The following is a 14053-nucleotide window of genomic DNA, read 5'->3' on the forward strand; positions in this document are numbered from 1 at the left end:
GCCAGAAGTCTTACGACAGACTAGTGCAGCTGCACTACAGCCTATCCCTGTGCTATGTAATAAAGCTTGTGGCCAAAAAGGGTCACATATGGCTGCATGCAGGTGCCAACTTTTTGCATTGTTTTCACACCAGGATTTGTCAGACGCTAGCTGCTTGCGTCTGGCAGGAGCAGGAGGATGTCCTGTGTCATTTTGCTGGTGCAGTTTGAAGGACTGTGGCCAAAAAAAACCCTGTGCAACACAACAAACTGAGACCAAACCGAGCAAGGCTTCAGGTAAGAGCTGTATTTTTCCACACTATTTCACGGTGACCGGCTCTGTGATCTGCTCTCCTCACCACCACCAGTTTGCAGATGGACAGCTCTGTGCCTCTGCGAGGGCCATAAGGGAACGGAAACTCTTGGGAGGCATCTCTCCATGCTTGTTGGAAGTGAGAGAAGGTCCCCGGCCAGGTCCCCTCTCCCGGATGCAGTGGCAAGCCGGCGGGGAGGGGAGAGAGCAAGCTGGGCCACCCCTCACTCGATGATTTGGGGAGCGTCGCCCCATGTGCGGAGCGGTGCCCCGGGGGCCAGCTTGGGCAAGCGATCCAACTCCTGCAGGCTTGGCACCCCTCGGGAGTGCCCCGCTGCGGCCACTCCATGCGCTGAGGGGGAGGCTCCAGTCGCGGCCCCGGCCCCCCCGCGCCGCTCGCTGCCGGGACAGGCGCGCCGGCGGGAGGGCGGTGCGGCCGCGGGGCGGGCAGGGCAGCACCGCCGCCTCACTGTCTCCCTCCCACAGCCTCCCAGCGCAGCGCGGGCCGAGGGCAGAGAGCCGCCGGCCGCGGGAGCGGCACCTCCGGCGGCGGGTGAGGAAAGCGGCGGTGGGCGAGGGGGGCGGAGGGGGAGCGGCGCACCGCGGCGGGGCCGAGGGCGCCGGGGGTGTGCTGTGCGCCGGGCCGGGCGCCAGCGAGGGACACCCGGCTGGGGCGGCGGCAGCAGCAGCGCTGGGCGGCGTGTGGGGCGGCGGGAGGACTCGCGGCTGGCCGAGCCCCGGCGACGCGGAGCGCTCAGGTAAGGTGCGCGTCCCGCCCAGCTCCGGACCCCCCGCTACCGCAGTCACTACAGCCGCCCTCTGCTTTGGTTACCCCCCTGACCGGCGTCACACGCTCTTGGGGAAAGGGAGAAGTTAGGGCAGAGGACGTGTAGCTCAGATGCTGAGGGAGAGGAGGTAGCTGTCAGGGGTGCTGCTGAGGACATAGGGGCCATGTCCGACCGCATCCCAGGTGCTCTGTTAAGTGACGGATAATCTGCTCGTACCTCCCTGCCCGAGGATGCCTCCCTACCACTCACCGACCACGTATAATGTTTATCAACGTTAGGTATATGCGTTTAGGAAGTGCTCAGGGAAACTGATAGTGAGTGCCATAAGTAGGTTTCCTCTCGTCAGGAAGAAAGTAAAATGACTTTTCCTGCAACAGAAGAGCAATCAGAAGTGCTCCAGGTGCAATTTTAATCTACAGTTCCTCTCTGAAATTGTGTTTGTATGGTCAAATTAATCAGTGCTAAGAGCATGAGGAGTAGAGAGTAAAAATACTGCCTTTATTTACATAATGTCACCGTGTAAGTTATGTTAAAATACATTTCTGGAAAATTACCTTTATGCATGAAGTCCATAATTAAAGTTGAATGGACAAGATAATGAACAACTAATGTGTAGTTTGTTGATGCAAAAGATGTTCCTAGGAAATCAGTTAAAATGCATCATTGACTTTAATCTTTCCATGATTGCAAGGAGTGTCCTTGTACTCACAAGGCAGGTATTTTTCATTCTGATTGCAACAAAACGTTGGCAATAAGAGAATTTATTCTTAATTTGGTTATGATGGAAGCTCCTCTGCATTTGTTAAAAGTTATTTGTAGACTGTGAAGAGCAGGCAAGTAAGTACTGTTAGCAAAGGAAGCAGTAAAAAGAGTATTCAGAATACTTCTGAAGTGATTGGTGCAGACACACCAAATTCTTAAAGTCTTCAGTTTTGAAAAATAATGAGACTTTGGTAATTTCAAGACAATCCTAGCCATTTTTGCGGGCACTGTGGTTAGGACTGACGAACCTGAAAATATATACAGCTTGTTGATTTACATGGTGTAACTTTGTCACCTTTTCTAGCTAGAAAAACCAGTTTGTATGAAGCATTTGATCAGAATGGAGACCTTGAGAGAAAGACCACGACTTTGTTTACCTTTCCTCACTGAAGAAATGTGGGAGTTTTTACTTCTTTTTTTAATATTCTCTTTGAAATGCTGAATTTAAATGTCTATGTTATGATGTTTGTGAAATACTACAGTGTGGTTGATAAAACTACTTGGATGGAAGTAATATAAATTGAAACTTCACTAGAAACATCTCCAAGCAACTTACTAAAGCAGTCACTGTACCATTAGAGTGAAGGTTTAGTTCTGTAGATTGAGTTTGAAACGTACACTGTTGGAACAGAAGTCAACCTACTTTATCTTAGATATGTTGTGATAGTAACAAATTGATGCAAAACAGCATAACATACAGTAGTATGCTGTAAAAATATACATGAGCTTCAAAATAATGACAAATTAAAAAAAATAGTGATGCAAATCATGAAATGCAGAGAACCTTAGTTGTTGATCTGCCTGGAAGTGTAAAGACATTCCCTTGAGTACATTTATTGGTCTATCTCATTCAAATAATAATTTCTGTTAGCATAACAATGAGTGTTTTCAGTGAATCATTCAAAACATACCTGCTTCGAAAAACCTGGGATGAAAATCTGTGAGGAATTGTATGTGTAGCTTCTCTCCATCAGCTAATGATTACTCTAGCGAGAGACTGTACATTCCCTGAACTCCTTGCCAGTCTTTCTGCTGGTCTTCCTTGATTTCTCTTTCTGGTGAAGGTGCTCAAGGACTTTGCTCACTTCTTTGGGCATAGCTCCCTCTTGACTGGCTTTGGGGGAAGAGTGAGGTAAATTTCTGTGCTCTCTGCATACTTTGATGGACTCTGCAATGTCTCCCTAGCATGCCCCTCATTCTCTCGGTTTTGGAAGCAGTGAAACGATGTATGAATTTTGATTGATGGCTTGATTTGTTCCACTCTCTGGTATCCAGACTGGCAACTCAGTCCCATCACTGAAAGGGGAGAATTACAAAAAGAAAACCAAGCCATCTTTTCTGGTAGAAGTATTTAGACGGTCAAACATCTGTGTTAGATTCCAATGTTTACATTTTTTACAAAGGGATCATCCAGATTTTCATTGCAGCCTAAGAGCATAGCTTAGCAGAAATCCTAGAAAGTCAGGAGTGGTCATCTGTTTGTGAAAAGCTCCAAATTCTGACTTTCCTCATGTGAAGTAATGTCTTCTGTACTTGACAATAATTCTGGATTTAGAAGGTTTTCACATTAGAGAGTTCTGTTTGTTGTTTCTTCCCCTGTCCTGACTATATTAATTTCAACTTGGTTTTATAATGAGATGAAGGTAAAATAATAACACCATCTCAACTGATAGTCCCCCTCATTGTCATGGAATAATTTTTTACCCCTGGGCATCATTTTGCATCAAGTTGTGCCAGAGGAGGTTTACATTGGAGATAAGGAAAAAGTTTTTCACTGAGAGGGTTGTTAAGCAGCGGAATGGGCTGCCCAGGGACGTAGTGGAGTTCCCATCCCTGGAGATAAAGATGCATAGATGAGATACTGAAGGACATGGTTTAGTGATGGGCTTGGCAGTGTGAGATTAGTGGTTAGACTCAATTCTAGAGGTCTTTTCCAACTGAAACAGTATGATCATATTCTATTCTATGATTTCAACCAATATAAATAGAAGAGATTTCAAAGTGATAAAGTTCTTACAAACCTCTCTTATCGAGCGATGAGGTTGATGACCCCACTGAGAGAAGAGCTGTAGCAAGCATTCAACTAATCAAACATGAGAAAGTTTGTGTGGGTGCTCCATAGGATGCTGAACTTTATAGTTGTTGCTACTTCCAGGTTTGGTGATTATATTTTTCAATTTCTCTGTCCTTGGGAGCACGCAACCTTAGAAATTTTGCCCATGCCTTTTCTCCTCCATAGTTCCCTCAAAATAAGCTCTATTTGTCTGAGATGTCTGGTAATGAGATATATATAAATGCTGTTTTTCCTCAACTTCATAAACTGACATGTTGCTTTCCTAGCTCATAGTTTAATATTTCTAGATACAGGGTTAATAGCTTACAGGGCAATAATTTTCTTTTCTCACCTTGACTCAGTGCAAGCGCTCGCTTACACTGGTCACAATAAAACCTACTTTCTCCCACAGTCAGTTTCTTGGAATTGCTTGCAAGTTTTTGATTGGACTTTATTTTGCTTCCTGCCTCCATTGCTGTTTCTTCTGGTTGGGCGCTTTTTTGCATAGTTCCTCGTGTCGTGACAGGGGAAGGATAATGGAGGAGAGATATAAAAAGGTATTGTGAGTTTATCTAGCAAGTCTTTTATAAGTACATGATGCTTTTATTGAGTTTTAAGTGGTGGTTGTTGATTTTTATTCTGTTAAATAACTAAACTAAGAGCTGTATTTATGGGTAATTGCCTATTTTCTCCTTCCGTGTCTTTCCAACATTAATACCACCACAACACTTATTTTTTTTTCTCTCTTTCATTACCTTCCTAAAAAATTGCTTTGAGTGGTTTGTTTTGTTTTTTTGGTTTGGTTTTTAGAACGCTTTAACAGTATAGTAAGTTGAATTGCTTTTTTTTTTTCCCTATTGTAGAAATTGTATCAGCTGGACATGTCAGGACATGAATGAACATACATAAATAAATGAAAGCAATTTAGTCAAGTATTTAGTGAATAATGTTAATTAAAAAAAAAAACCAGCATTAATCTCCATTCAAGCTGCACTAGGTTTATCTTTACATTTTCTGGAAATCATTTCTGTGTTATTAAAGCCTGCATTTGTCGTTAAAGATGAGGTGCCCTGCTTGTATAACAATTACGTTTTGACTTTAGTCTCCCGGTTTACACCAGCAAGAGAAGGAAGTAGGCATGCAAGAATGTCTTTTTCTCTATGAACAAGCACACATGCTCATGTAACATCTTGCCCTGCCTCATCTTGCACTTCGATGGAGCCAAACATCCTTTATTCCCCGCCTCAAGGACCTGGCCCCTCCTGGCAGCCCCCCCGTGCTCTCCCTGTGCCCTGGGGAGCTGCTATCAGGCACTCGAGGCTGGCTGCTGCCCAGCTGATTTGAGGCAACTCTCACCCTACTCCTCACCCCCTACCCCTCACCAGCAGTTGCATCCCTTCCAGAAATGGGAGTGGGATGTAGCAGCATACATAGGTTCTACCCAGTGTGTTTAGATTAAGAGACATTCAAGGGATCTTAAAAGACTTCCTGCAGAAGTGTTTAACTTGACCCACTGTGACAGATTGGAAAGAGTATGCAAACTCATGCCCTTGGCAGGTCAAAGAAGGGCAGTGACATGCTGCAGAGAGGAGAGCCCCAGGAGGGTGGGCTGGGATGAGAAACTCAGCAGCTTTGGGCTCAGAGCAAGAGCCCTTCACAGGGTTCAGCTGTGGCTGAGGCAGCACGTCCTGCCTACAGTGTAAAAAAACCTGTCAGTGAAGGGAGATGACAGTTTTACCATCTGGGTCAGGTTTGTGCTGCACATGGGAGGACATGGACCTTGAGCAGCCTTTGAGCGTGGAGCTGTGTCAGGTGCATTTAGGATGAGGTGTTTGATCAGGGGGTGTTCAGCTGTAGTTTCCCAGAGCACAGTCAATGCTGACTAGATGTGGCAGAAGCTTTTCTGCATGTCTTTGCTTGGTTTGTAATCCACGTCTTTCCACACTGACCTCAGAGGTGGGGACAGCTCTGTGCTGCAAGGTTGTGCTGCAAGGATGCAGCTCTTAATTAAAAAACATTTTATGTGGTGTCCTTAGGAAGATCCCAGAGAAACAATTGCAGATCAGAGAGCACTTGCTTTTTTTCCTTCTTTAATCCAGATTAAGCAGTATTTTTGCAAGGCAAACACAAATGCCTTTAGATATCTGGGCTTGGCCTTTGTGATTGTTATTCCTGATGGAGCAGGCTGACTTGTTGAGAGGTAATATCACCAAGAGAGGTAATATCACCAAGATACGCTTAACAGTATTTTGAGTTAGTTGCAGAAACAAATCAGTGATACGTCTGTGATATGCCTTAAAAAAACAGGAACCAACAACAATGAAAATGAGGAGAACTGGGGAGAAGGGAAGTTTCAGTGTGTGTGCCCAGAGCTTTTAACAGTGCGACTTTGTCATAGTTTCAGAACAGTATTTCATGAAAACATGTACATTTTCCTCATGACATAATATATTCTGATTAGAAAACACTTTGGAGTTATCCTGTATCTTAGGAGTATTTACATGGAAGCTCTCTGGCTTTTGTACATGTACACTACAGAAAACACGTGTAAGTGTGGTATTTTGTGATCTCTGTATAATGCTGAGGCTGTGATACTAGACCAGTATTAAATATTCACACGAGTATATATTCTGTCTGGATAAAGTATTCCCTTTTACTCAGGTTTGACCCCTTCTTTAATTTTTATTTTGCCTAATTTTAAATCTTATGTCATTTGTGTCCTCTAACTGAACACCTGACCCATTGTTATTTATAATTTCATCATTACAAAATATCTTGCTTTTGCTCAGACAGAAGCAGAAGTGTTGTCATCTGTTATGTATTTCATACTAACTAATGAAAGTGCTCTATGACATATTGTTGTGTGGTGCCAAAGAGATAATCATTAAAGTGAGTCTATGCCTTCCCTTTGCCTCATCAAAAATAGCTTTAATTCTTGGGCAACATGTGGTACACTTTGTTCATAAGCAATTCATATCTACAAAGGTGGATTTTACCATCACTAGAGTCATAGAATCATAGAATGGTAAGGATTGGAAGGGACCTTTAGAGATCATCCAGTCCAACCCCCCTGCAGAAGCAGGTCCGCCTAGATCAGGTCGCACAGGAACATGTTCAGTCAGGTCTTGAAGACCTCCAAGGAAGGAGACTCCACAACCCCTCTGGGCAGCCTGTGACACTGCTCCACCACTCTCACAGTGAAATAGTTTTTTCTTATATTTAAGTGGAACTTTTGGTGTTCCAGCTTCATCCCATTACCCCTTGTCCTGTTGCTAGCTAGATTAGGACAGTTTCCATTAAACAGTGTTGTTAAGATTCATCCTCTAAGTATTTATGTGAAGACCTTCAGAGGTCTCTTCTCTCTCTTGTGGATAGGATTTGGTTAGATAGGAGAACTAAAGGAATCAGAAAAGAGGAAGATGATGTCTAGAAATTCTGTCTCTGAGTCAACAAGCAGTTCTGAAAATAGGACATTAAATGTAATGAGAATTTCCCCCATGGTACCAAGTAGAAGATTGTGGTTTGCTTAATACCTGAAGTACACACATTTCTCAGGGCTTAGCCAGTTGTGGATAGCATTGTTAGCTTTGGCAGGTGTTGAGCAGTCATATGGCACTTCATCTTAATTTAAAAAATGGGAGTACTGGAGATTCTCTGCTGCTATATGAATAAAAATTTGGAGGATTGTCCTTATAAACAGTACTACAAAAAAGGGAAGCTGCCCTGGAACTGAGAAGTGGAACAGAGCTTTATGTTTCTGTTACGACGTCTTCCAGAGCATGAATGGGATGCTGATACAGAGACAACTTGTAACTGGAAGGGTAGACACTGGTTCAGCTGCAATCCTGCCTGTAACAGGAGTTGGCCTTGGGCACAGGAATGCAGCTGCAGCTTGAGGGGAAACAGCTCAGGTGGGGAACCTGACAGCGGCTCCTGGTAGCTGCAGGGAGGTAGTTAAGACAGGAGAACTGGAGAGACAAAGGGCATTGGCTGGACCAAGCAGAAGAGGTTCAGGCTGTACACGAGGAAAGGCATTTCCCTGGGGACAATGGGGCAGTGACAGTTCCATCTGGGGGTTCAGAGCCCCGAGGAAGGAGAGCTCTGAGTAGTCCCAGCTGACCTTGGCGCTGAGCCTGCTGTGACCTCCCCTCCAGCCTCAGCTGTCCTGTGACCCTGTCATCACAAGTTAAAAGCCAAGCCTCTGAAAACTTTCTGCTAATTCCTTGTTACCATCTGTGCAAGAAAAATGTTAACAGGGAAGAGTGACCCTTATTTCCCAGGTTGAAAGGTGGCCAGTGGCAGTACATTTAATAAGAGATAACAAATAGAAGCTTACAACAACATAGTGATTTGCAGTCTCTGCCTTAAATATCTTGACAATATAATCTGTCTTAAAAATGGTTACATTCAATGTAGTAAAATAATTTCTAAGTGTATTGCATGTGCTATGTTTCAGGCTCCAAGTCTAATTTGATTTGCAGCTGCATTTGTTCACCTAAGGAAAGTTTTTCTTGAGGCACAATATAGTACCATAAATATGCAGGGATTTCTGTAAACATATTTTGCTATAGTGTTAATAGGATATTTGATGTTCTGTGATGAAAAATGAAACGCTAATCCTTTTGCTTATTTGGAAGTAGGCATCGTGTGCAATGGTGTGATTTTGATGTTTTAAAGAAAGGTCCCTCAGTGAAGATGGGGTTCTTCTAATATGTCTCGCTTGTCTTTCTTCTTGGGAAGCTCAGGTATCAGAAATTCCATGCTACTCTTGTTATGTTTTCCCTAAATGGCTTCTCAGAAGAGCTGGAGTGCAGTGAAGCCTCACAATAATTAAGTCTCCAGAGAAGACAGCCACTCACTAATCTGTTATTAAGACTGCGGGTTCCTTCTGTTTAACAAAAAAAAGAAAAAGTAAAGAAAAAGTAAAATAAAAGCAATTGCTTCTAAAATAGATACAGTCTCACTTAAACAAACATCAAGCAAAAAGCTCCTCTTGGTGTTGTCAAAGCTATTTCATGTGAGCAGTGATTCAACATGTGTTCTCTGAGTGGTATAAAAGAGTTTGCATTAAGAAGCCAGTGGTGCTTTCAACCACCTCCTCACTTCCCTGTCATTACTCAGAAACCGTCACTAAAAGTGCTTGCTGTTTATCTCGGAGAGCTTAAAACAGCTTAAGAAGATGAGCGTGTGAAGGTTGGGGGAATAGTTGTTTTCCTTCCCTTTGCACTTGCATTTGTTTGCTGGAAAAGCTAGAATTATGGAAGGAACTGGACTGAATAAAAATAAATCTCAGCCGATTACTAATGGAAGCATCCTGTTATTGCTGTAATTGGAAGCTCTCCACTTGAACGTGGAAGGCATATAGCATAGAGCCAGAGCACAGTACCTTCAGAGAGAAGACTTAGTGAAAAGGCAATGTTAGCTATTCCTGTTCTGAATTTGTAGTTTTATCATTTACAGTTTGAAGAGAGTGTACACAATGTCCAAGCCATTCCTTCTATTAATGCGCTAATGCACTTTTATGTTCCTTTTCTCTTTCCAGAGTTTCATTACTTAAAGGCAGCTGGAAATAGCACTTGAAAGTAAAACTGAATAAATGGGACAATTTGTTTCTCAAACAGATTTCCCAGTAGAGGTTAGTGTATTGTTTCTATTCTAGCAAGTTTCGAAAGTAATTCGTTATACTAGTTCATTTTACCTTTACTAATTATTTAAAATAACTCAAAATGGAAACATTTAAATAGAGACTATTTCTTGCTTTGAGTGAACAACTCAAGCATCTTACCATGGAAATTGAATGCTATCACAGAAGCTTAGCTATCTTGAATGGCTACAGTCAAACATTCAAATGTATATTCACTGTGTTAATTAAGTGACTCACTAACAAGCCATCCTTTGTAGAGAGTTAAATTACGTCTTATAAAGAGAGAACAAACAAATTTGGACGCCACTTTGGAAAGAGGTAGTAATTGGTGAAGTGTCTAAATAGTGTAGAAGAAGGCTGAACAAATTTACCCAGCTGACTTGTTTTACAAGTCCACATGGAGTATTATCTGCCTCTTGATTCTGACTACCAAAAAAATAAATTAAAACTTCACACCGTAATGATCTTCAAAGTGACCTGTTCTTTAGATTTCTGCAAAACCTAGAAAATTCTGTTACTTAAATAAAGGTTTATACTCTGGAAGAACTAAAAGATGAGGTTCAGAGATGTACTTTTGTCAAAGGGAGTTTTTAAGTACACGTAATCACTTGACTGGCTCTTACTATATTTTCTAAGCACACATTTTGAAAAGAAGTGATTATTTATTTGAATCTGTATCTTGTCCTCATTTCTGTACCTTTTCAGAACTTCAGAAAAAGTGTGCAAGGTTAGAGGTGAATCAAAGCAGATTAATAAAAGGTCAATTGAAAATTTAAATGGTTCAGCCACTCTCACCACCACTCCCCTCCTGATGTGATTTCAGATCAAAACCACCAGAAAGCTGGTATTTCCAGTTCAGACCTTTCTGTAGATCTACCATTCTGGGTAGGATTGAATGTATTTGTTCCCCATTTATTCCTGGTTGAGAACTGGAGAACGAAGATAACAGCCAGCCCTGCCCTTCTGTCTCTGGAGTGAATGACGCTTCCCATAATCTCAGTTTCCTAGTTGGGACTTTCCAACGTCAGTATTTCATAGAGGAAGAAAAGGGAGGCTGACAGCCTGAGCTGCTGTCTGACGGGAGTCCCATTTGATGTACACATCAGTGGCAGTGGATCAACTGTTTTTTTGTGACAAGTGAGGCAGCCCAGCAGTTTAGGCTTAGAAAAGAAGGAGCTCATCAAGGGTGAGATGTAATTGCCATCTGAAATCAAACTTTTCCCGAAATAGGGATATTTGTTCAGATGTCTTACCAGGAGCTGGCATGGGGGCCTGGCTCCACTCCTCCTGTGCCAGTCTCAACTGCTCTGTCAGACAAACAGCCAATCTAGACAGCTGAAAAAAATACATACAAGGTAAGACCTAGCTCCAGGATTTTTTTTAGTGCCCATGTTGACTTCTTTGGCTTCTCCTGTGTGTTGGGGCAAAGACCTTGATAGGAGCACACACAGAGATATGTTCTTTTGATGAAGACCTTTTTAAGGCTCCATCTTGTAAGAGAGTGTAGGGTTCAAAAGCATGAGGATAGATGGCTCATCACTAAATAGGATGTGATGAGGGGGAAGATGCTCAGCCTCAGGCAGCATGGGAGCTAAAAACAGCTCGATGGTGTCGGGAGTTGTGCTTGCACAGTGCCAGCACAGCCAGTACCTGACTTCGAAGCGACTGGAGCTGTTCTGGGTTTGTTCGGAGAAGTGAATCCTCTGAGGGGTAAAAAAACCCTGAAACTGAGTAAGGAATATTTCAAAATGATCATGTCTGGTATCACTATGGGAGTTTCACAAAATGTAAGAAAAATAAGCATATGGACTGTATGAAAGGCACATAGGCTTATTTTGAATGAGGAACATAGCAGACACTCTGTTTTTCATTTTCCATCTTTTCAGAAAGTGTCTTCACACATTTTCCTCGAGATTTGTGTCTCTGAATTTAGGGAGGGAGGGTGAGACAGAATGGAAGCCGAAGAGAGAGTAATACTGACAGAGGTTGACAGCACTTTGATTGCAAATGGAAGCTGCAGAGGAGCTGCAGTGGTGTGTTATATTGTTAATTATGTTTCAGTAGAAAAGCTGCTGCTTAGGAGAAAAAGGCATTTCCAGTAATAGCTCTGGAGTTGTAAATCCTAGGAGAAATACCACTCTGAACAAACATGGTGCTCAGTATTCGTTGTTGAATTATGACAACTGAATTGATATTTCTCTAGATAAAAATAGCGGTGCTCAACATTCGGCAAACACTTACTGAGACTCCAATTTGAATGTTTAAACTGTGAATAAAATACCTGGAAAAACCCACTACTAATTCTGTGGCATCAGCTTTCTGGGGGAAATTGCACCCTCAGTTTCTAAATTAGAGGAACAAAAATATCAGGGTTTTTGGTTTTTTGTATTTTCTAATCAGATAATGCTTCTTTTGGTAATAATTTGACAGAAAATGGCTTCTCAGCTGTCTGTACTTCTTGCCTGTGATGCTGAGTTTCCAGGATGCTCCTTTGAATGCCTTGGGAAGGAGCAGAGCTGGGGTGAAGGGCCATCAGGTAGCTGGGGGAACTCGGTCTGTGGCGGATGGAGAGGCTTGAGGACCCCTTGCTACATGCCCTTTGGCCTTGGGGCTGTACACCATGGCTTTGGCAATGGGCATCAGTTATACTGGGCAGAGGAATGAAATAAAAGGTTGGGATGGTATGAGTTTATAACCAAAAGGGCAGGGTGACTCAAATGAGACCTTGTGAATACTTTCCTAGTCTATTGAGACAATACAAGTGACTGAATGATTTGGCTTAGGAGCTGTGGCAGGTGTCCCAGTACAGGTTACTTTCCTTCTTCAAGGTGGAGGACACTTTGAATAGCCTTTGAAATCTTGACTCTGCTTTTTCTCCATCAAAAAATGATTGGATGCTATAAAAATACCAAGGCTAGAAAATTTCCTCTGGTCATAAATTTCCCACAGAAAGACGGCACCATGTTCAACAGTTTAATGCTGGGAGTGGTGCTGATGCTTGGGTTTAATAGGATTTATTAAAGTATCTTCACTATTTGGAAGAAAAAAATTGTATTGGTGTTTTTGCACTGATAAGCAGTAACAAATTGCAGTGAGTAAGACTCTTCCCATTTTGGTGGTAAAGGCTATCATATTTTCATCTCCACAATTCAGGAAGAACTCTGATGCTACAGTGTACTACAGGATCTGTACAACCAGAAAAGATGTCAGTAATGAAACATGGAAATCTGTAGGAAAGGTCATTTTAGTTACCAGATGCATCTGCCCTTTTTTCTGTCCCGTACTGGTTTAATGGCTCTGGGATGGCATAGATTTGTTACTAATCCTTGCTTTGGATCATCAGTGCCTACTAACATAATGTAGGAATTGTACAGAGCTGCTTTAGATTGATGGATGGTTCAGATTTAAAACAATAGACAAAAACAAACCATAAGCAAACTAAAATGCAAACAAATCAAAAGAACTTTCCTGTTATACCACCAAATCGATTGCTTCCAATTCAGAAATTTAAACTTATCTTCCACAACTTGATTTTGGAAAGGCATTTTTTACCATGTAACCTTGATTCTTTATTTGTGTTTGGGGTTTTTTTTGGATTGAGCAGTGAAGGCAGCTATCCAATTAATCCAGAATGAGCTTCCACAAAGCTCAGATGTAATGTGCAGTGCAGTAGTGGCTCCCAGCAGTGTAGCAAGTACCATCTTCTCTGCATACAAGAACATGGCACATAGGGAAGGGGAGAAAAATCTGCATCTATTTCCCACTAAAATGGGAAAATGTTATCTTCTTAGTTGTGAGATGAAGCCTTCAAAATGCAGAACAGACAACCATGTCACCAGGAAAGTTTCTTGAAAGACTGGATGAGTTTATGTTATCCTAATGAGGCAAGTGATGTACTCTGGATTCAATTGTGCCAAGAGGGTGATAATGGAAATGAATTGTTTGTGAAAAAGTTTATGATCCCAGAAACCCTTATTGGTACATATGCAAAATATGCTGCATAGCAGAAGTGTTCTGCCATCACACTGACTGGGCATTGTTGTTTCACTTGATTTGTTTTTCTCTACGGCCACTGAACTACTCCAGGTCTATTGAACTGTTCTAGATCACTTAGTAAGCAACCTGAAACCCCACTCTGCTTTCCTGGGTACATAGGTTCAGTGTATTATCTTGCAGCATGAAATCTCAAGTATGCCCTGACTTTGATTTTTCCTTTTTATAGTCATTTAGAGTTTTGAGTAAAATTGCCACTTGCACTTGTAAAGGGCTTAGTGTGAACTTGCAGCTCACTGTCCTTTGTCCAAGTTATTTTGCGTGAGTTGGTTTTTGATATTTGGTACCCATTTTTCAGCATTCACTTCTGTAGTTGAAAGAGCACAATTCCAGAAGAGTAGATTATTTGCAGATGTTGCTCCATTTGTCTTCATATAGACACAGTTTTAATATATGTAGAGAATATTTTGACAGTCAGCTCCCAGGTGTATTCCAAACGCACACCTCTGAAGAATCAATTAT

General features: G+C 42.2%; 1 protein-coding gene across 4 annotated transcripts in view; it reads left to right on the top strand.

The window, feature by feature from the left end:
* Positions 1-736: 736 nt before the first annotated feature.
* PKIB (cAMP-dependent protein kinase inhibitor beta) overlaps positions 737-14053 on the top strand; it is a 54529-nt gene continuing 41212 nt past the window's right edge. For 2 of the 4 annotated variants that reach the window (XM_061990309.1, XM_061990308.1), the window contains exon 1: positions 737-844. The gene's annotated coding sequence lies outside the window, so the exon portion shown is untranslated. Of the gene's footprint in view, positions 845-967; positions 1055-14053 lie in introns of those variants that run through there. The other 2 variants (XM_061990310.1, XM_061990313.1) reach the window with 2 other exon arrangements.

Source organism: Colius striatus, chromosome 2 (assembly GCF_028858725.1).
Source record: "Colius striatus isolate bColStr4 chromosome 2, bColStr4.1.hap1, whole genome shotgun sequence".
Lineage (NCBI taxonomy): Eukaryota > Metazoa > Chordata > Aves > Coliiformes > Coliidae > Colius > Colius striatus.